The 23,315-nt window shown below is 32.8% G+C and overlaps 1 non-coding gene across 1 annotated transcript; it reads right to left on the minus strand.

Moving 5' to 3' along the window:
• Window positions 1-1,583: 1,583 nt before the first annotated feature.
• LOC149499179 (small nucleolar RNA R71) lies at window positions 1,584-1,690 on the minus strand. The gene has a single exon (XR_016319066.1). It is a non-coding gene; the product is annotated as a small nucleolar RNA R71 (small nucleolar RNA).
• Window positions 1,691-23,315: the final 21,625 nt, after the last annotated feature.

Raw genomic sequence — 23,315 nt, forward strand, 5'->3', positions numbered from 1 at the left:
TTTTCTCTCTTCAAGACGTCAAGTGTTGAGGATTGGTGTTAACATTTAAGGAAGTCATTCAAGCTTATTGTCAACTAGTTTTTATTCTAAACTCTCTTTTTGTTTATTATTCTTTATGGGATTATTTACAAATTTAATTGAGTTTTATTTAATTACTATGTCGAACTAAACTCTTATACTAGGGATTTGATGTAACTTAATTTCGATTCCAATTTATAATATTAGATTTGCTTTTCTTTGTTCAAAGTATAATTTATTGTTGAGCTTAATGCTTCCAAGCCGAGTTTTTCCCCTAGATTGATTTATTTCATTAATCACTATCGAGAGAAGGGTTTTTCATATGAAAAAGGTAATAATTTACATGAGAATAATAACTTGATGCGAAAGCTATATGGTTTGACTCATGAGGGGTGTTCATATGTTAATGACCTTAGGTTATGAATTCATAAACAAACCATAAAACTTAATGATTTAATTCATGTTTGATTGCACTATTGGAAGATAGGTAATTAGACAGGGTTAAAATAGCTAATAATACATCAAGAGAGTTTGTTAGTGATTTTAGGGTTGTTTTCCCTATTTAACAATTAAAATTGATTTTTAAACTAATAAAATAAATTGGATAGAATTAAGTGAAATAAAAATCTCTTGTAGCTTCTAATCCTTGATTCCTTTTCATCGAATTGTCTTGCTTGATTTCTTTTTATTTTCTTTTACTTATTTAAATTTTTAAAATAATTCTCCTTATTGTCGTCTAAATAATAGTAAGTTAACACAAAATTTTGGAACTTGGTATACAATCCTTGTGGGATGAAACTTTACTCATTCTTTATTACTTGTCGCAATTTCGTGGACTTGCGAAAAGCCTGTCAAGTTTTTGATGCCGTTGCTAGGGATTGGCATTACCAATGTCAATACTAATTACCTTATTATTAATTTAGACATTTATTTTTATTTTCACTTTTACTTTTTCTAGAAGATTATTTCAGGTGTTTATACAAAGAAGATCCGGTAGAACTGAGCCCTTAGTTCTTTAACCTAGAAATTGAAAAAACTTGTCACAGAAACAACGCTGCTAGTAGAGTACAAAGGAAAGAACAAGAGCAACAAGCAAATATGGCTGATGATTTAGAGATAGGGAATGATCCTCTACAAGAAGAGCATTAGATTTTACCACCACAGCCCGATAATAACAATAGAAGAACTCAACTTCCTGTCCGCACCTTGTGAGACTACACAACTCCTTCTCTGAATGGAGCCACCTCAAGTATCACTAGGCCTAGGGTGGAAGCTAAAAATTTTGAGATCAATCCTGCAATTATTCAAATGCTTTCTACCTTAATTCAATATCGAGGTTTGCCCAATGAAGATCTTAATGCCCATATCACAAATTTCTTAGAGATTTGCGATATATTCAAGCAAAATGGAGTTTCTAAGGATGCCATAACCTTGAGACTGTTTCCTTTCACTCTAAGGGATAAAGCACAGTCTTGGTTACAATCATGCCCTACTGGAAGTTTTACTACATTGGAGGAACTAGCCTAAAATTCTTGGCGAAATTCTTTCCATCTTCAAAGACCATAAAGCTTTGCAATGAGATAATGATTTTCGCCCACTAAGATCAAGAGAGTTTGTATGAAGCTTTGGAGAGATTTAAGGACCTATTAAGGAAGTGCCCATATCATAGCTTACACAAGTGGTTATAGGTACAAACGTTTTATAATGCATTATCTCCTAACATAAAGATTAATTTAGATGCAACTGCAGTGTATCTTTTGAAAGAAAGGAAATTGGTGAGGCATATAATTTGATAGAAGAGATGGCAAGCAACAACCATTATCAAAATAATTCTGAAAAGAAGAAGCCTGCAAGAGTTTATGAGATTGATGCCATTACCGTACTCAATGCCAAAGTGGACAATACGGTAAGCAAGGAAAGATTTGTTGACTACTAACTCTGTTAATTATATTGTGCAAGCATGTGACGAGTGTAATGGACAACATGGAATTGGAGAGTGTATGTTGGATTATTTAAATCCGCAAACTTTGGAGCAAGTCAACTATGTGATGCATCAAGGAAGAAAGAACTACCCATATTCTAACTCTTATGATAACATGTTGAGGAATCATCCTAATCTTTCTTATGGGAATGTAAACAATGCTTTGAATGCACCACCAGGTTTCCTTTCCCAAGAGAAAAAGACTCATAATGATCTTCTTACTAATCTCTCTAAATCTCATATGGAGTTCATGAACAAAACTCGGGAAAATCACAAAATCCATCAAGCTGAGATAAGGAACTTGGAGATTCAACTAGGGCAGTTTGCTAACATGATGGCTTCTAGACCTCAAGGTACGTTATCGAGTAACACTAAGAAAAATCGCAAAGAATAGGTACAAGCTATCACTTTGAGGAAAGGCAAACAATTGGAGGATCCACCCAGGAAGGAGGACGAAAAGAAGGAGTAGAAAAAGATCCTCATCATTGACCTTGAAGAGAAAGAGGAAGTGAAACCCCATGTTCCACCTGTTCCTTTCCCACAAAGGCTCAAGAAATCACAAGATGCTAAGAGTTTCCTCAAGTTTCTTCATGTTTTCAAAATGCTTCAAATAAACATCCCTTTTGCTGAAGCCCTTGCTCAAATGCCCAACTATGCAAAATTCTTGAAGGAGATCCTGAGCAAGAAAAGGAAGATCAATGATCAAGGAACGATAATGTTAACAGAGGAGTGTAGTGCAATCATTTAAAATAAATTACCTCCAAAGTTAAAAGATCCAGGAAGTTTTTCTATCCCTTGTAATATTGGAAATCTTGATTTTGAAAAAGCTTTAGCAAATTTAGGTGCAAGCATTAATCTTATATCTTATGAAGTTTTCAAGATGCTAAGGATGGGAGAGCAGAAACCAATAAGAAAGTCTTTATAATTGGCAGATCGATGAATCAAATATTCAATAGGAATTGTAGAAGATGTGCTTGTCAAGATAGGTAAATTTATTTTTCCTGTTGATTTTGTTATTCTTGACATTGATGAAGATAGAGAAGGATCCCTAATCCTTATAAGATCTTTCCTTGCAAATGCAAGAGCATTGATTGATGTCTATGAGGGTAAGTTAACCTTAAAGGTAGGTGAAGAGGAAGTTGCTTTTGATGTTCTTAAATCTTGTGAGCTTCCTATGGATTATAATGATTGCTTTAGAATTGATGTTATTGATGATAGTGTAAAAGACACCTTGAATGTTAAAAATAAAGTTACCATTGATAAAGGTGACATTAATGATCAAAGCATCAAAGGTGAGGAAGTAAGTGAACCACTGAAGCAAGAATTTAAACAACTTCCATTTCATTTAAAATATGAATTCTTAGGTGAGAAGAATTCTTTTCCTATTATTATTTCCTCTCACTTATCACTTGATCAAGAGAAAAGGTTGTTGCAGGTTCTAAGAAAGCATAAAAAGGCTTTAAGATGGTCAATTTCAGATTTGACGGGGATAAGTCCAAGTGTGTGCCTGCACAAGATCTTGATGGAAGAAGACTACAAACCTACAATTAAGCATCAATGGACATTAAATCCAAACATGAAGGAAGTAGTCAAAGCTGAACTCATTAAGCTTTTGGATGCTCGCATTATCTATCCAATCTCAGCTAGTAGTTGGGTAAGTCCCGTTCAAGTTATTCCAAAGAAGGAAGGTATGACAGTTATTTCTAACAAGAATAATGAATTAATTCCTACTAGAATTGTCACAGGTTGGTGTGTATGTATTGATTATCGAAAGTTGAACAAAGCAACACACAAAGATCACTTCCCTTTACCTTGTATTGATCAAATGCATGAAAGACTTGCAGGTTACCCTTACTATTGTTTTCTAGATGGTTATTCTAGGTATTTTCAAATACCTAGAGCTCTTGAGGATCAAGAAAAGACTACTTTCACTTGCCCTTATGGTACTTTTGCTTATAGGAGAATGCCTTTTAGGTTGTGTAATGCACCTGTGACTTGTATGATGTCCATATTTTCTGACATGGTTGAAAAATTCATTGAAATATTTATGGATGATTTTTCTGTGTTTGGTTCTTCTTTTGATTCTTGTCTCTATAACCGTTCTCTTGTAATGAAACGATGTAAGGACACTAACCTTGTTTTGAATTGGGAAAAATGTCATTTTATTGTTAGTGAAGGTATTGCTTTAGGGCATAAAATCTTAGAAAAAGGGATTGAAGTGGACAAAGCCAAGATAGAGGTAATTGAAAAGCTACCGCCTCCAAATTCAATGAGGGGAGTAAGGAGTTTTCTTGGTCATGCAGGTTTCTATAGGAGATTTATCAAGGATTTCTCAAAAATCACAAAACCTCTTTGTAATTTATTAGTTAAGGATGTTCCTTTTGATTTTAACAAAGAGTGTTTGAATGCCTTTAACAGGTTGAAGAATGAATTGATTTCAGCTCCTATCATCACTACACCGAATTGGAGCCTACCTTTTGAACTCATGTGTGATGTTAGTGATCATGCTATAGGAGCTATTCTTGGGCAAAGAAGAGAAAAGAAGTTGCATGTCATTTATTATGCTAGTCGTACATTGAATGATGCAATTTAAATTATGCCACCACTAAAAAGGAGCTTCTTACTATTGTTTTTGCATTTGATAAATTTAGAGCATATTTGATTAGAGCTAAAGCAATAGTCTACATTGATCACTTCACTATTAAGTATTTGTTAGAAAAGAAAGATGCAAAGCCTAGACCAATTAGTTTGGTTCTTCTTTTGTAGGAATTTAATTTGGAGATTCATGATAAAAAGGGAACCGAGAACCTTGTAGCTAATCACTTATCAAGGCTTGAGTTAGGGGAAGATAAGCAAGAAGAGTTGCAAATCAATAAAGACTTCCCCCATGAACATCTTCTTCTTCTAGCCAATATGCAAGCTCCATGGTATGCCAATATAGTTAACTATTTTGCTTGCAAAATTACTCCTTCCAATCTTTCTTATCAACAAAAGAAAAAAAAATTCTTTCATGATCTTAAATATTATTATTGGGAGGAGTCTTTCTTGTTCAAGTATTATAGTGACCAACTCTTTAGACGATGTGTGCCAAAAGAAGAGATGGAAAGTGTTCTTTGTTTCTGTCATTCAATGGAATGTGGGGGACATTTTGGAGCAAGCAAGACGGCGACGCGTGTTCTAGAAAGCGATTTGTATTGGCCTAACTTATTTAAAGATGCTTTTAACTTTGTTCGTCTTTATGATCGTTGTTAAAGGTTAGGGAATATCTCCAAGAGACATGAGATGCCATTAAACAACATCCTTGAAGTGGAGACTTTTTATGTTTGGGGTTTAGATTTCATGGGACCTTTTCCATCTTCTTATTCCAACCAATACATTTTAGTGGCGGTGGATTATATCTCCAAATGGGCGGAGGCAGTTGCTCTTCCCAACAATAATGCCAAGAGTGTGATGAACATCATAAAAAAAAAAATACATCTTCACATGTCATGGTACTCCTAGAGCAATAATCACGGACGGAGGTAAGCTTTCTACAATAAGTACCTAGATTCTCTTCTTTCAAAATATGGCGTTACTCATCGTCTAGGTACCCATAACATCCACAAACAAATGGACAAGTATAGGTCATAAATAGGGAAATCAAGAAAATTTTGGAAACTACAGTTGGACAATCAAGGAAGGACTAGTCCAAGAAGCTCAATGATGCACTTTGGGCATATAGAACTGCATTTAAAACAGCAATTTATATGTCTCCTTATCGAATGGTCTATGGTAAGGCATGTCATCTACTTGTTAAGTTAGAAGCATATTGGACAATCAAGTTTCTTAACTTTAATGCCAACGAGGAAAATTGCACTCTAGGTGGTCTGGACCATTCACAATCAAAGAAATTTTTCCACATGGAGTGGTTGAAATATTGAATGGAGACTAGAGCTTCAAAGTCAATGAGCAACGATTGAAAGTTTACCAAGATGGAGGTTTTGATCCAGTCAAAACCACTATAAGTCTTGCCTAAATTGAGTCTAGTGCGTTGAACTTAACAATGTTAACCAAAAGCGCTTATGGGAGACAATCCATGTTCTTTCCTTTAAATTCTCCCATTTTGTTTTATTTTGTTATTTTTTTTATCTCCCAAATTTTTTAATCATTCTTATCTTGTATTGTTAGTCTAAAAATTTTCAGGTGAAACAAGGACTCAAGCTCTAGCATGCCCTAAGCACGGTCGTGCTATTTAAAGGGAGAATTCTTTCCAAGTCAGAGGCTAGCACGCCCCAGCCATGCACATTAGCATGCCCTGTAACACCCTCCGCCGAGTCTCGTGAGACCCGACGACGGATGATGCCCTGTAATTGCATTCAGTATATATATATCAAGTCTTAATAAACTAATCATACCAACTCTCTTGAAATATTTTATATTCAATCATTTAATGAATCTTATGCTTATCTCCGAATATAGACACCAACATAATTGCTAATTACATGCTTAAGTTATAATTCAAATAATACAATCTCTGAATATATAATACTTATACATGCCATAGTTCTTAAGTACATAAATCTCAATCTACTACTAGCACAATAGTCACTTCTGCCCTGATGCTACTCTTCTAGTCTTCAATCAGCAACCACAGTCTTTAACCTGCGCGTGATAAAAATCAACGCGCTGAGTATAAAACTCAGTGGTGCTCATAATTCACATACTTACTAAAGTTGTGATGACAACTTACTTAAAACACAAATGACATAAAATCATTAAATTTCAACATACATGTACATTTATAGCAAAAGAAATATCAAATAAACTATTAATTAATAACATAAAGAATTTAATTCTTTCAACTCATAAATTCATTACTTGCACATTTATTATACCAATACATATACTATTTATGTTTAAAACCATGTACCGGAATATCATGCTTTGAAAATTTATTTGATAACATAATCATTAATTTCCAAAGTAAGGTTTACTAAAATAATATGATCTCATTCGTTTAATTCAAATATTTTGAAAGTAATAAGACGATTATAAATACAAATATGTTAATTCTTTAGTTAAGGCTTGTACTAATATAGAATGAACATAAGCAGATTTGATCGTGGCCTATGTTAGCGCCACCCCCATCACACAATCGTGGCCCATGAAAGCACCACCATGGCCTATGAAAGCACCACCCCCATCACACAATCATGGCCTATGAAAGCACCACCGTGGCCTATGAAAGCACCACCCCCATCACACAAATAAGCGCGTCCGCCTATTTATAAGGGCTGATAACCCTAGCATCTGATCATAGCTTCACATAACAAAATCAATCTCATCATATCACGTTTCAATCATGCATAGTAGAGCCCAAATCAAAATCATTCTTTCACAAAAGCAATAATTCTTAATCAAAACCTCTTCATTACTTAATACCCATAATTTCAAATTTCTCAACTTACAACTTACAAAAATTACCACATTCTTCAAAGGAAATATTGAAAATATATATATAGATATATATACTTAATATAGGAAAATTTCTCATAAATTCCTTTTCTTTTAAAACTTTCTTAACATCATAATGAAATTTATCATAAGAAACTTCTTATCATATAAAATCATACTTATGTCATACTTATATTATACCAAAAAAAAAAAAAAAATTAAGTAAGCCTTACCACCCTAGAGTGGTTTGGCCTCCTAATGAAAACCAAGGGGAGGAATTTCCTTCTCCAACCAAGCATACTAACATAACTCTTACGCATCAAGGTATCCATTTCTATCCTCATCATGCATTATCTAAACTAATTCCACACTTTATCCCAAAATTTCCAACAATTGTTCCCATTTATATCCATTTAAACATATCCACAATACCACTTTTCAACCTTATATCTTATTTTTGTCAAATCAATCCTCAAACATACAAATAATCAAGAGAACCTCATCACACATGATTCATACATACATTTATCCAAATAACCCTATGAGTCAAGGCATAGCAAATTTCCAGCATTAAAATATCCTTGACCTTTGCTGTGTTTTTAAGACATAACTTGAGTTATAGGTCTCCAAATTGCATGAAATTAGATTCATTAAAAAGCTAAGATAAAATTCTACAAATTTTATGAAGGGACCACAGCCCAGATCAATGTATAAGGTGGTACATAGAAGCTAGGAACACAAACCAATAGTCCAGACCCGATTCAGCAGAACTAAGTCCAATGTTTATTGAATTCCTACTTAACCAAACACTCAAATTAAACCAATCCAGGACCACGGAAGTCTCAAGACACAGGGAAACAACTTTCATGAAGACCTCAGAACCAAATCTTGTCATTATAGTGGTCAAAATGGGCACTCAATTCAGTGATGCATGTGGCCCGACATAACAGAGTCAGTTTAGGTATTTCAGCCATAAGTTGAGCTATGTATCTCCAAATTGGACACAAGAGGATGGGTTGGAAAGCTAAGACGTAGACCTACAAATTTCATGAAGGACTCAGACACAAATGGAAAATAGAAATGGTCAAAAACTAGTCCTTAATCTCACCCAATAACACTTTTTCCAAAATTCAGCTTACTTTAACCATGAAAAAAAACATGAACAACAAAGATACAAGGTAGAGATTTCTACCACATACTAAATACTCATCAAACATCACCCAAGAGCATGTTATTGTAACCAAAGTTCAACAAATCAATCATTTCATACAAAATCCCAAAATACATGTATGATGGCATAAATGCACAAAATCAAAAATTCAAGTAAGGTAAGTGTGTTTATGAACACTAACCTTAAAAATAAGCTTTAGCAAGCTTAAATTAAAGCTTTCTAAGCTCTAACTTTGCCTTTACTCCATGGTAGAGGTTTCCCCAACCTTTGGCTTAAGTAGAGAATCTCCAAATTTCTTGAAACTAATCACCACAAATCACTTCTCAAGCTTAATTCTCTAAGATTAATTACTTAAATCAAGTTGGGTGGGTTTAATTTGATGGATTTAACAAGTAAGAAGTGAAGAAAAACAAAGAAGAGAAGAAGAAGAGGAAGTGGCGTTGAAGAGAAGAAGAAGAAGAGGAAAAGTGGTTGCTCAATAATTGAAGTTGACCTTATAAAGTGATCAAAGGGTATTTTCGTCTTTTCCCCATAATTGGATGGCTAAGATTAAGCTCATCTAATGGCTAAAAATATTCTCCAATTCAATTCCTTCACAATATTATTTATCTCTACAAATTTCTCAAATTACTCCATAAAAATTATTCCTTAAATTTCCTTAATTAATAAAGCACCATAATTCACTATTTACTAATTATCTAAATTCTCCAAAAATATTCATTACTTACTTTCTACCCATAAAAATCATGCATACATACTCCAAAAATATTAAAGAAAATATAAAACATATATAGTAATTTTTCCGGACCAAAATAATATCGACTCCCGGACCGGTAGTACTATTCACAAACCGGTGGTACTATTCATAGACTGGTAAATCACTACCCATTCATAGTTAATCATACTCAATATCTTCCTCGGATTTAAATAAAATATTATCCCCCTTTCTGTAGCACCATTCATGACCCGATAAAATAATATTATTTTAAAATTCAAAAATTTTGGGGCGTTACATGCCCATATTAGGTAACGAAATTTTGTCCGGCGGGTTCAGAGGCTAACACGCCCAGACTGTGTGCCAACAGCATGCCCATGCTAGGAGGAACTGTCGATCTCTAGCTGTACTCACCTCAGCATGCCCATGCTGCCACCACCTTGCAAGGTCTAGAGCCCAACATGCCCAAGCCGTGCTCAGTAGCATGATCGTGCCATGCTCCAAAATTAATTTTTAAAACGGCGTGCTGTGACTTTTTGGTTACCGCGAAAACCCTAACTCCTTTTCTTTTTAAATAGCACACCCTCACCTCTCCTCACCCTCAACTCTCTTTCATTTTCTCTCTACCAAAACCTTAGCAAACTCTTCATCTTCCTCTCTTTCTTTGATTTTCACCATGCCTCCACGATACAAGAGAAGCAGATCTGTCGCTTCAGTAGCAACAAGCGTCCAACCCACGGCTCCTCCATCACCACCTCCTCCCACGGCTCCTACTCCTCCACCATTCAAAATTGGCATGCCCCAGCAGCAATAAAGGTACACTAAACTCTCTCTCTAGCGTATTTTTCCCAATCACTTCATTGATGAAAATGCTTTAGCAAAAATAGGACTTAGAGATGCTGTATTAGAACCTCTTAAGCTAATTGCAAGGGAGAAATTTATTGCTATGAAGGATTTCGTGTATGCACCAATAACTTTATAATTTTAAGTTCTTATTCTACTAATATTTTTGTATTGCCTGATGAATATCCATGTAAGATAAAGTTCAGAGTTTTTGGCAGAAATTATGAACTATCAGTGAATGAGGTTAGCAATATATTTGGTTTTCCCACTGAGAATGCCCTTAAGCAAATCCCCAAAGATTTTAATGATTGTGGAACAAGGATAAGACTGACTAGGGCAATTGGGTACAATCCTAGATTATCGAAAGCCTAAAATTTGAGAAACCCAGCATATAGGTATATTCATAAATTTTTGGCTAACACGATTTTGGACGTAGTGAGAGCGATGGGGTGTTAAGCCTGAATGAACTATACTTTATTTGGGCAATGGACCAGGGAATACTTCTTCATGTTTGTCTTTGGTTATGCCAATGATGGTCTAGAATCACAAGGGTAGAAAAGGGAGCTATTATGATGAGATGCTTTGTGACTCGTATTGCTTCTTACTTAAGAGCGTGGACCCCTGTCCGACCAGTCTATGACATTATGGGAGGTGGAAAGGATACTAGACTTGACATAGATGTCATGGTACATATGAGGTTAGTAGAGAAGGTGAGGGATGCGTTCCGTATTGTGGGATCCCAAGAAGCAAGACCTAATGTTGAGGAAACTAAAGAGGCTAGTGATACTAATATAGAGGACGATATTCCACATACCTGTCCCGATTTTTGTACTTTTTCTGTTACAAGTATATCTGGAGCTAGTCCTTCCTTTCAAGGAGCATCAGAATTGTCCAACGAAGAGGTTCTTGCACGTATGATGTTTAGAATGGACATGTTTGATGCTCACTTTCAAGGAATGGAGACAATGATTTTTGACCCGTTCCAATCCATAGAAATTATGTAAGGGAGCCTCGACTCTCGAATAGATACCATGCAAAGCCAATATCAGGGACTCGCCAGTCAACTCCAAACTGTGATACAGTTGCTGCAGCCGCATCCACCTGCACCACCTAAGGAATGATTGTTTTTCATGATTTTTCGTTTTGTGTTTATTTTATTGGTTTGTACTTCTTTTAGTTCTTAATTTTTATTCAGACCGCGTTCTTGTTCGTATTAAGTATTTCGCATATAATGTGTTTAGTTTTTAGTGTTTCTTTTTCATAGCTTTGAGAATTCCCAGCGTCCAACTCTTATCGTATCTTTTCCTTCATTTTTATTGTATTTTTCAATACACTGGTGGTAACGTTTTCTTAGCTCTCATATTCTTTTGCCACATTTTTGATAATATGATAAGTTTGGGGAATTGATTTTATACACATTGGGAATAATGTGTTAAATTAAGTTGGAGGAAGGAAAATTTTATTTAACATTTTAGTGTTATTTGTTGCATTAGCTTAATATAGTTGGAATAATTGTGAGCAAACTTGAAAATTATCATAATTTCGTAACTTGTGATAAATTTAGTTGTTTTTCTGTTCTAGTATGTTTAAGCTTTAATTTAAATTTTTAACTTAACATGATTCTTTGATTTAACCATTTGTTTTCAAGATCATGAACACTGATTTTGTGAATTTTATGGTATATAGGTATGTTTTTAATCAAAATTTATTTAACATTGGCAGTCCTACAACAAATTAGAATTCCCTTTGAGGTAAAATTTTAAATGCTCACATTTAGAAAGAGATGATTTAGGCATTCTTTATTGAACTACTTACCTAGCGTAGGCCACCTAGGTTAAATTATGACTTTTGCAACCAATTTGAAGCTTATAACCAAATTTTTTTCTCGTTTACCCTTATTAAGCCTAACCATTAAGCCAACTTCAATTCTTACCCTAAGTGCTATAATGTATAATTGAAGGATTTGATTTTAGTAAAACATAGCAATAAAAGGGAAGAGAATTTTTTTTTTTTTTTTGAATGCTAGCAAGTGGAGCAATTAGAAAAATCAAAGAAAAGCACCCCATAAAAGAAGCAATCAATCAAGAATTCAAGTTTGGGGAATTGAAGCAAGGAAGAAATTATCAAAGTATTATGAAAAGACCTTGCTAAAGTATCTCTAATTTTGAGCTAGTAAAGAACTTCAAGTTAATCTCCCTTTACAAATAAAATTTTGTTTTGATGTAATGAAAATCTTGAGATTATGCATTCTTTGTGCTTTTTATCTATCCTTTTATCATTTCCCTTGTTTAGCTAAATTATACCCCTAAAACCCATTATAACCTTAATAAAGACCTTATGATCTTTTTAATTGTGTGCATTTCGATTGTGGAGAAGGGATGACTAATTTTGTCTATGAGAATGTTGAATATATATTGTTAAACATCTTATTTAAAGGTTAATAATTTTTGTGAAAATTCTTGGTCTATTTGTAAGTATTATAGGAATCTCTTGTTGGAGTCTATTCATATCTTCTTCATTAATTACGGTGCAAGTGAGATCTCTGAAGAAAAGACTTATTTCAGTAAGTGTGTGCCATACATTTTGGGGCAATAGTTCAAGGAATGCAATAAGCATCAATCTTTGCATGAAGACATTGCAATCATGGCTTTTCATACCGAACATCTTATATTTCCTCATATCTACACACCTTCCCATATTAGATGCATATCCATTTGGGAATCTTAATTTTTTCACTCATTCAAACAACACTTTTTTCCCCAGTTTATCAAGTGTGTAGCATGCTTTTGGATACTTCCCATCAACAGCATGCAACCTGGGGCGTCGATAAAACTCCTTCAAGTCTTTTCTTGACTTGGCGTTTTCTTTTGTTTTCCTTTTAATATTCATAACTGTATTAAATATATTTTCAAAGAAATTTTTCTCGATGTGCATGACATTTAGATTATTCCGAACAAGGTTTGTACTCCAGTAAGGCAAATCCCAAAAAATGCTCCATTTCTTTTCACCATGAATCTTACTAATCCGACCATTAACTTCATTAGCATCAAGTTCTACGACCTTCTTCAAGCCTAACTCCTCAAATTCCCTTAAGATATCAGCACCAGATCAAATTGGTGGAGGATGTGTTGTCACCACTTTTTTCTTTTTAAATCAATTTTTGTTTCTTCTAAATGGATGATCTAAAGGTGAGAACTTGCGATGATTGTCAAACCATGATTGCTTACCACCTTTTGTGAGGGTAAAGGCATCTGAATTCTCCATACAATACAGACATGCTAATCTACCTGTATTACTCCACCTAGCCAACATCGACAATGCAGGAAAGTCAGTAATTGTCCATATTAAGGCAACTTTCATCATAAAATTTTGCTTTTCAGAAATGTCATATATGATCACACCAACTTCCCAGAAATATTGAAGTACTGCAATAAGAGGTTGCAAGAACACATCTAGATTTTCCTTTGGATTTTAGGACCAGGAACAATTATAGACAAGAACATGTAAGGCTCTTTCATGCACATCCAAAGAGGCAAATTATATGGCATAACTATAACTAGCCATGATGAATACTGTTGTCCTGATTGTCCAAATGATTGAAAAGAAGGATGCATCCCACCTTTTAGCTTTCATATGCAAAAGAAGGATGCATCTAATCAAAATGTTTCCATGCCGGTGAGTCTGAACAATGATGCATCACACCTTCCTCAGTTGCATGCTCAGCGTACCATTCCATATGATCTGCAATGGCTTTAGATGCACACAATAATCATAGCCTATGAGTGATGGGAAAGTAATACATTTGTTTATAAGGAATAAGAGATTTCTACTTAGAAAAAGGATGTGTTGTTGGCTTATATCGCGGATGATTATAGAACTTACAATAAGCCAACTCACTGTCTTCACCCTTCTAAATCATGCACCCGTTATTACAACTATGAATCTTTTGAACATGCATGTTTAGACCTTGAACTAGCTTCTTGGTTTGGTAGAAATTTTGTGTCATAACATTATCCCTTAGCATCAACTCTTTCATTAACTGACACATGTCATCAAAACATGAAGATGTGATGTTCTAACTTTATGTGCAACATACGCGCAATAACTGACAACTTATAATGGCTTTTGCAACCGTGCCACACTGCTTCATTTACAGAACTCAACATATTATCAAATTGTTGAGCATTAGGATTTGGTGCTTCTTCCATATCATTGGGGTTGAATGAGGGACCAACAGCATCATGGACCATTCTATGATATTCAGTAAAAGGCTCATCAAATGCACCAGCATTTTCTGTGAATCATTCATAATTTGATCCCTCACTTCAGGCTGGTCCCCATTTGCCGTAACTTTAGCTTCCCCATGCATGCTCTAAACATAATAGCCTGGTACAAAATCATGTTCGAATATGTGTTTCTCAAGCATAAACATGTCTTCGAAGTTTCGGTTTTGACACCTCTTCCTATTACATGGACACCTTATATTATCACCATCCTTACCTTCCACATGATTCAAAGCAAAATTAAGAAATTCTAGGATGCCCATCTTAAATTCTCTATTTGGTAGACCATCTATTAACCTTCTATACATCCATTCATGATTTGTATTCATTTTGCCTATTATCATGATTTAAAGAAAATAATTTAACTAGAATTAAAATAATTGCAATATCACAAAATATTGAAGTTTATGATTCTAATATAATATCTTTCATGAAAATAAGTATGTGCATGTAAATATTGTCCAATGAGAAACAAATAATGCCTAAGCTTTTCTAATGCCTACAAATCCTTCCTCTCTCAAGTCTCTATTATCCTCTGCATCAAATATTTAATTAGTGCATGTCAATTAAACCCAGATTTTCAAAACATGGCACGTTAAAACACACTAAACACAGATTTTTCGGCGATGGCAAAAGATAAAATGGAACAAGACTCTCCAGCAATGGCTTTAACTACAGATTTTCAAGGCAAACAAACTAAACAGAAAGGAAAAGCAAAAAAAAAAGGAAAAGCAAGCTTACTAGCAATTGCCGTCCAATTGAGATACTTAAAGTAAGAGATTACAAGATGTAAAATGGATAGAGAATGATAGAAGGAGAGCTCAGGGGACAGCGAGAGCACAAGCGAGGGAACAACACAGAGAGCAAGAGCGAGGGAAAGAGAAAGAGAGTGAGAGTGTGTAGTAGGGATTTCAGATTTGACAAATTGGGAATGGCAAGGAAGGGGAAATTCTCTAAAACGTGGTCATTTCAAATTGTTTTATTCCTTATTATTTTTTTTAAAGTCCTCATTAATTCTATTTAAATTGCTTAATTAACATTTAATTACTTACGTCAAATATATTAATTTTCATTTTAATTAATATTTTGAAATTTTTTTATTCTATAAGCTAAATTAATTTTCATTTTAATTAATATTCGAATTTTTTTCCTTTATTAAGCTAAATTAAAGTAAAGAAATTTTTTCATATTTTTTCCTTTACAAAAGTAACAACCCAAGTGAAAAAATTATTAAAAAATAAAAAATGCGATTAAAATAACTTGAACATAGAAATGCATTAATGTACATTAAAATAGATTAATGATCATATTAGTTTTAATTGTAATTAAAAAAATGAAAAATATCATCAATAATTGATATTCAAAATAATTTTATTTAATTAAAAAATCTTAATCCAATCTTTATTTTGAAATTTTTATTCAATGTAAATAATTTGTAAATAAATAATAATTTTCCCTTTAAAAAAAAACACAACAAAATATGTTGGAAAGAATTAGCAACGGATATTACATCCGTTTCTAGCAGTGTTTCTACTCCGTTTCTAACCCGTGGCTATAAGTCGAATCCTTCGCCAAAGCTTTTAGAAACGGATACATAAATCCGTTTCTATCCGTTCCTAAACGCGCCCTGATTTCGTGCCAAAATTAGCAATGGAAATATCCGTTTCACGTCCGTTTCTGATCCGTCCCTAAAGTTAGTCAGATATTGAAGTTCATTTTCCGTCGCCAGTCCGTTTCGTATCCATTTCTAATCAGCAACAGATACATCCGTTGCTAAATATCCATTGCCATTCGGCATTTTTTTTGTAATGATTTCAACAATGAAATAATAATTTCTCTAAATTTTCTAAACATGGATTGCTCAAAGAATTTGCAACATATAAGAATATAAATGAGTTTCTGCCACTATGTATCAATAGCATCAATGGAGGAATATCTCGCACTATTTGGCTCAATTGATTGGACATTGACACCTGCAAACCAAAGATCTACAATCTCTAACCAAATAATGTTAAATATCATATTTTATGTCATAATGAACCCTCACAATGAAGGGGTTCTCATAAAAAAGGGACAAAAAAATTGAAATATATAGACAAAACAACAATAATAAAAACAAAAAAAAGACAGATATGTTATAGGAAAAATAGGTTTGAGTTTATTAAAATGAATTCAAAATTAAAAGTAAAAGAATGTGAAGTGAAAGAAAATTGAAGGTAAAGGCTACCATTGATAAACAGGGATTAGCTTCAAACTAAAACAAGGTTTATAAAACTAAAGAGAAAATAAAGAAAGGAGAGAGACTAGGGTTTCTCTCTTAGACCACTTGTATTCTATACACGCAAACCTAATCTGAAGATGTTAAGTAAAAAATCTAGAGACCAAAATAGATTAAAATAGAACAAAAAAAAAAAAAAAAAAAAACTCCTTTTCTTGAGTTAGGAAAAGAGAGTATATGAATAAAGATAATGACAAAAACTAAATCCAAGTTAAAAAAAGATCTTCAACCTCAACCTTTTTCTTTGTAAGAGAATCAGTAAAACAATTAATTTTTTTCTTAATATGGAAGAAACTAACATAAGTTAAATAGGAGACAAAAGAATCTAACTTGTTAATATGTTTTCACCATACCAAAATCTCTTTTTCTTTTGAAAAATCCATCCAACTGCATTACTAGAATCCGCAAAAAAATTTTCAATTATATGAAGAGTGGCTAAATATTTTGCTTCATTGGATCTATCATACCCATCGATTTGTAGAAAATACAGATAACCAAGCCGAAGGAGTTCCTAAAAACTCCTTCAACACTTGTAGCCTCTTGGCTTCCCTTTCTCCAAACCATCAATCAACATTAAAATACCAACTGGAGGATTTTCCCATATACCAATAGAAGGAGTGGCAACAACCTCATCATGCATAATTCTCATACTAGAACACACCTGCAGAGGAAAAGAGAACTAATCTGAGATACAATAGGAAATAAAAACGGAACTTGATTTTGAGAAGTTCAAAACTCTTCACTTTTATAATGCCCAAAACCTTAGCTGGGTTTAGTTTTTCATTTGAGAAAATAATTCTATTCCTCCTTAACCTTAAGGACCAAACAATTTCAAAAAACAAAGCATTCCAAACTAATTGAGATCCTCTTAACCATATAAGGTTCTCCCATTACCAACCTAAGCTAACTAGACTACAAGGCAGAACACCAGAAATTTCTAACCAGTTAAAATAATCTAGATCTCTCTTACCATGTAACACGTAAGAAGATAATGATCAATAGACTCGACTTAATTATCGCACAAAAGATAAGTACTGGCTCCAAATTTTGAATGATGTTTTTATTAAGCAAATTCAATCTACAAGGAGTCTTATTTAAAAAGTATTTCCAAATGAAAATAGAGTTTTTTACTGGAATAAAAGAAGATCACAGGATTTTTAGATTGAAATTTACCCAAGATAACCCATTTCTTTTCCTTTCATTAAATAACAGAAGTTTTTAACTAAAAACAAATCTCTTTTATTGAAAGTTCACACTATTAATCTATCCTCATCTTTAGGTATGATTGAAATACCTTTCAAACTAAATGATAACTACTCTGAACTATGTTCCTCAAAGCTTCTGAGATCTGAATCCAACCTATTATCCATGCCTATTTTTCCTTCCGTGGAATAACCAAAATCACAAATAGAAGCTTTTTTTTATTTGTTGCAAGTCAAAAAAGTCTAGAAAAATAAAGCTGATAGGGATGTCATACAATGAGGAGTCTAGCCAAAAAAGAACTTGAGCCCTATTTCCAAGCACCAATCCAAACCCATATTTAAGAATACCAAAAATAATATAAGAACTCTCGCCAATTGCAGAAATATCATGCCAAATAGGGGATAGTTTTCTCCATAACATAACATATGAATTTGATTTAAGCAAAGCCTCCTCAACATATTTTATCACAAGAAATTTTTTCCATAGAAAACCTTTCTCTGACTTGAAAAGCCACCACCATTTACCAAAGAGAGCTAAATTTTTCCTTTTAACAACCTATATTTCTAAACCTCCATATTTTCTACTTGAAGAGATAGTATGCAAGCCACCCAATTTGGAGGTCTTTCTCCCTCCAAACCTTTTCCCCATAGAAATTTCTTTCAATATTGTCCTAATCTTTTCTTGAAATTTGAAAATAGACACAAAATAAAGAGGGAGAGTAGATAATAATGATTTCATAAGGACACCTTTCCTCTTAAAGAAAAGTGCCTAGCTTTCCATTTTGATAACTTGGGTGCAAATTTCTCAATAACGGGTTGCTAAGTCTTCACTTTTCTTGGACTACATCCAATAGGTATCCCTAAGTACTTTGTAGCAAATCGCCTGCTAAACAATTCAAAAGGCCTAACAACAGTTGAAAACATAGCAATATCCTCTTAAGATTTTGAATTTGATCACTATTTGCATAGTTAAAAATTATTAAGTCATCAGCAAACTGAAGGTGTGAAACAGTAACATCTTCATTCCATATGTTTACCCTAGAAAAAGAATCAAGTCTTACAAAATTTTGAATTAGCACATTAAGACCCTTAGCAACAATTAGGAAAAGAAAGGGGAAGAATGGGTCTCCCTGCTTAAGACTTCTAGACATTGGAAACTCCTTAGTTGGGGAACCATTAGATAGCACAGGTAATTTAGAGCTTTTAAGGCACTCTTCTATCCAACTCCATTTTGAAGCAAGCCCCATTTTTGATATCATATCCAATAAAAACTCACGATGACTTGATCCTATGCTTTATCAAAACCAGTTTTAAATAGTACACCTTTTATCTTGTGTAGCTTTAATTCATGTATTATTTCATCACAAATAAGGATACCATCAATAATCTGCCTACCTCTAATAAAAGCTAACTAAGATTTTCCAATGATGGAGTTCATTAACTTTTTCAATTGTATAGCAAGTAGTTTTGCAATTACCTTATACATATTACTTATTAGAGAGATGAGCCTGAAGTCATTAAGATTTTATGGAGATAAGTTCTTTAGAACTAGATTGAGAAAACTATAGTTGATCCCTTTTGTGAATTTACCATGCTGGAAAAATTCTTGGATTAATCTAAACAAATCCCTTTTAATAATCTCTCAACTTTGCTTGTAAAAATCCATTATGTAATCATCAGGATCTAGAGCCTTAGAAGAGGCATAACTCCACACTGCCATCTTTATTTTTCTTCAGAAAATAGGTGAGGGTGTTAGTCATTTTTCAAATGACTAAAAGGAAAAAATGGGCTTGGTTTATTTTAATTTTATAAAAGTTGATTTTCTTTTATTAGACTCAATTTAACGGTCTTAGGGAGCAACCTTATTTTGAAAAAGGAATTTTTATAAAAATAACTCTTATTTTGGTAAGAATTTTATTTTTAGATTCGCCACTCTCTTTAGGAAAAAAACTCACAAACTAATCATTTCTTTGCAAATGACTAATCCGGTCTTAACCAAAGACTAGGTCAACGAGTTAGATATAGTCAGAGGAAGGTGTTAGGAACCCGGACCGACCAGTTGGAAACTGGCCTTCTTCGTTGTCCATTCATTCACAATCTTAATAATATGATTAACTCCAATTGAGGTGTAAAATATATTTTAATGCATTTTTTGGAATATGGCAATCATGAGCAATTATAATTGAGCGTAACATGAAAAACAATCAAAGCAAAGAAAAGGGGGGAGGAGAATAGAGTTACAAAGCAATTAAGAGGATTCATTATGAACCCTTTACGTAATGCTCAATATAATAAAAAGAAAAGAAAGAACCCAACATGAGAGAATCAAAGCCATGCATTCAACATGAATTAAACACAACCATGATCAAGAAATAGCATAAAGCAGGAACAACAATAAAGGAAACAAAATAAATATTAACAACATTAATGATTAGAGGTTAGTGCATAAATGAATAAAGAGCAAAAATAGTAAAGAATGCATAAACATAAATGAACTTGGAATTTAAATTACTAAAATTTATAGAACAACAAACTAAATGACAGTAAAGTAAAACAAAATGTTGACTATTAATTTGAAACAAGATTTGAATTCAAGAATTTATTATTCATCATGAACGATAAACAACTATGACTATCACTGCCACTTCTTGTTCTTTATTTTTTTCATTCGGGCCAAAAATGAGTTCTACACACATTTTAAGCAAAGGCGCTTAATGCTCAACTCAATTGGATCTTGGAATCATGACATATGATTTGAAAGGATTGATTCTAGGACCTCAATTGAAGACCCGTATGCCACTAAAAATGGCATGCACCACACGTAGTGGCATGTAGGAGTCTTGCCCAGATCAGAAGCCCAAAAACTCTTTCTTTTGCTTTGTTTAGCTAACCACAGTGGTGTGCGCCACATGTAGTGGCATGGCGCGTCCATCATGTGGCGTGTGCCACTATGATTAAGGATACAAAACTTGGTTGATCACAGGACTTTAGGCATTTTTAACGCTTAAAAAGATTAAAAAAAGACAAAGAAGAGTCAAAACTCTCAAAGGTTACATGGTTATAGAGAGAATCTAAAAACTTTTTGCGGAAAGGAACCAAGAAACCCAAATGTTCTAATGATTGTTGAATGGTCCAACTTTGTTTAAATGAAATTGTTTGAGGGTATTTGATCACAAATTATAGGGGGTTTTAACAAAAATGAGTCAATGAATTTTTGATTCAAGCTAGGAATAAGAGGTGTAGCCTTAAATCAAAGATTGAGAAATGAAAATAATAGAGTTTCCCCTCTATGACAAAAAAAAAATTCATTTTTTCCATCTCTCAAACCCTTGCCTATTTATAGGCAAATGTGAAGATGAGGTGGCCTTTTAGAGCTTAGGTGGCAAGTGCCACCGGGCTTGTTTTTACTAAAATGGTCCAATTAGCACACAAAATGAGGTGGCACGCCGGTATGCGTCCTGGTGAATCCGAGATGCTTCCCAAGCCCGATTTCATTGCGAAACCCCTAAAAACCTAAAAAAAAAAAAAAATTAAAAACGGTCAAATAAATCATTTTCCTTAAACATGGACCATCGGTCCAAGAATCAGAGCAATCGGACGTCCAATTTCGTTTTATACAAGAAATGTTATTAGTACTGAGTCCTTTTTCGGCAAAAATTGAGCGTCCACAATGGGTTTCCAAAGTTGTGTTACCTTCAAGAGAAAGTCATTTGATTATACCTCCAACAAAAACAGGTCTTGGTTTCGGAAAATCTGCATAAATGTTGGAAAAGAATTATTTTGTAGCGGCTCTAATATTATTTTAAAAATACTTCAAAAAGAAAAAAGAAAAAATATTTATTAAAACCGAGCATAGATTGAATATATCGCTAGTAGTATAAATCAGATAAAGTAAAGCAATATCTATGCACAAATGAGTTGATTAATTATATTCCCACATGTTTTGAAACAGTAAAAATCATTTTGAGAATTTTCACTTTATAGAAGTTGGATTTTTCATTTGTACTTTGTTGTAATTGTATTTTTGTTTTTGATTTTTAAATTACTAAGATGGAAAATTAAGAAAATTGATAAAATTTAGAGTATATATTTTTAATTGTTAGAATTAAAAGAATAGATTTAAAATTTTAAAAAAAATTGTTTATAGATTTTTTGAAAAAATGAGTAGTAAAAAATGTAGAATAGTAAAAAACGAGCACATAGCTCGTTTGCTTATTTCTTACAAATTTTACTTTTATAAACAAACCAACCAATTATCATAACGCCCTTACCGGTTTTTCATTATTCACAACTAATTATCCTTAAATTAATAAGGATATAAAATTACCTATTACCTATATTAAAAAAGAATATACTAAATTTTCAAACTTTTTAGAAGTTACTCAAAAAGTATTTTCGCCAAAATTGTCATTTTGCTCTTGATTTGATTACCAAAAATATAAGTTTTATGAGTTCAGATTGGTAGATATATATAGACTCTATAATTCTGGAGCACGGTCATGATCCAGAGCTTGTTAAAAGATTCTATCCTCAAGAGTTCAAATAAAAAAAATAGTCTCACTGTGGCTAGAATTAGAACTCATGTACTGAAAGAAAATTTACTCAAAACTTTATACCAAGTTCTTTTAATTATGAAGATTATGACAACTCACTGATATCTATTGTGTGTAATATTTCTTTTATTTTTTATAATATATAATTGAAATTGATCTTTCTTGTATACAAGTTTGACTGCAACAAACTCAAATAATGCAATTGTAGTTAAATGAAAATCAATGTTAGTTACTATTTTAACTAAAATTATCTATTTTTGAAAACTTACTATAGATATTACATTAATAAATTTGTCTAAGATAATGTTTCAGCTATATTACTAATTAGGTGGAGGTATGCGCCTTGTGCAAATTACTTCTTGCTTTGTTATTGTGAATTGTATTAGAAATTTTTTTTACTGTACATATAAAAATAAATATTTGTAAATAATAAATCCAGAAAATAAAAAAAAAACAAATAAAAAATTTATAGAAGATATACATATAAACTAAAATAGCGTAAATGTATAGAATACAGAAGTCCTGGAAAATAAGCATTAGCTAAATTGTTTTTGCAAAACCATAAAATTCCATCTGTCTCCACACTTTTCGCAAATAAGTTAAGAGCAAAAGAACAATAAAGACAACAACAAAGATATATAGATATAAAAACAGATAATTATTATAAATAAATGGACAAAAAAAATTAAATCTAAAAGTTTAAAAATAAAAATTTAAATATGAATATAGATAATTATTTTAAATAAATAATAATATTTAAACTTTAAAAAGTATCTTAAATGATCTAATAAAAAATAAAAAATAAAAAAATAAAAAAATAAAGTTCAAAATTGAAAAT

Source organism: Jatropha curcas, chromosome 1, assembly GCF_041381405.1.
Source record: "Jatropha curcas cultivar XTBG-Jc1 chromosome 1, XTBG_Jcur_1.0, whole genome shotgun sequence".
In the NCBI taxonomy this organism is placed as follows: Eukaryota; Viridiplantae; Streptophyta; class Magnoliopsida; order Malpighiales; family Euphorbiaceae; genus Jatropha; species Jatropha curcas.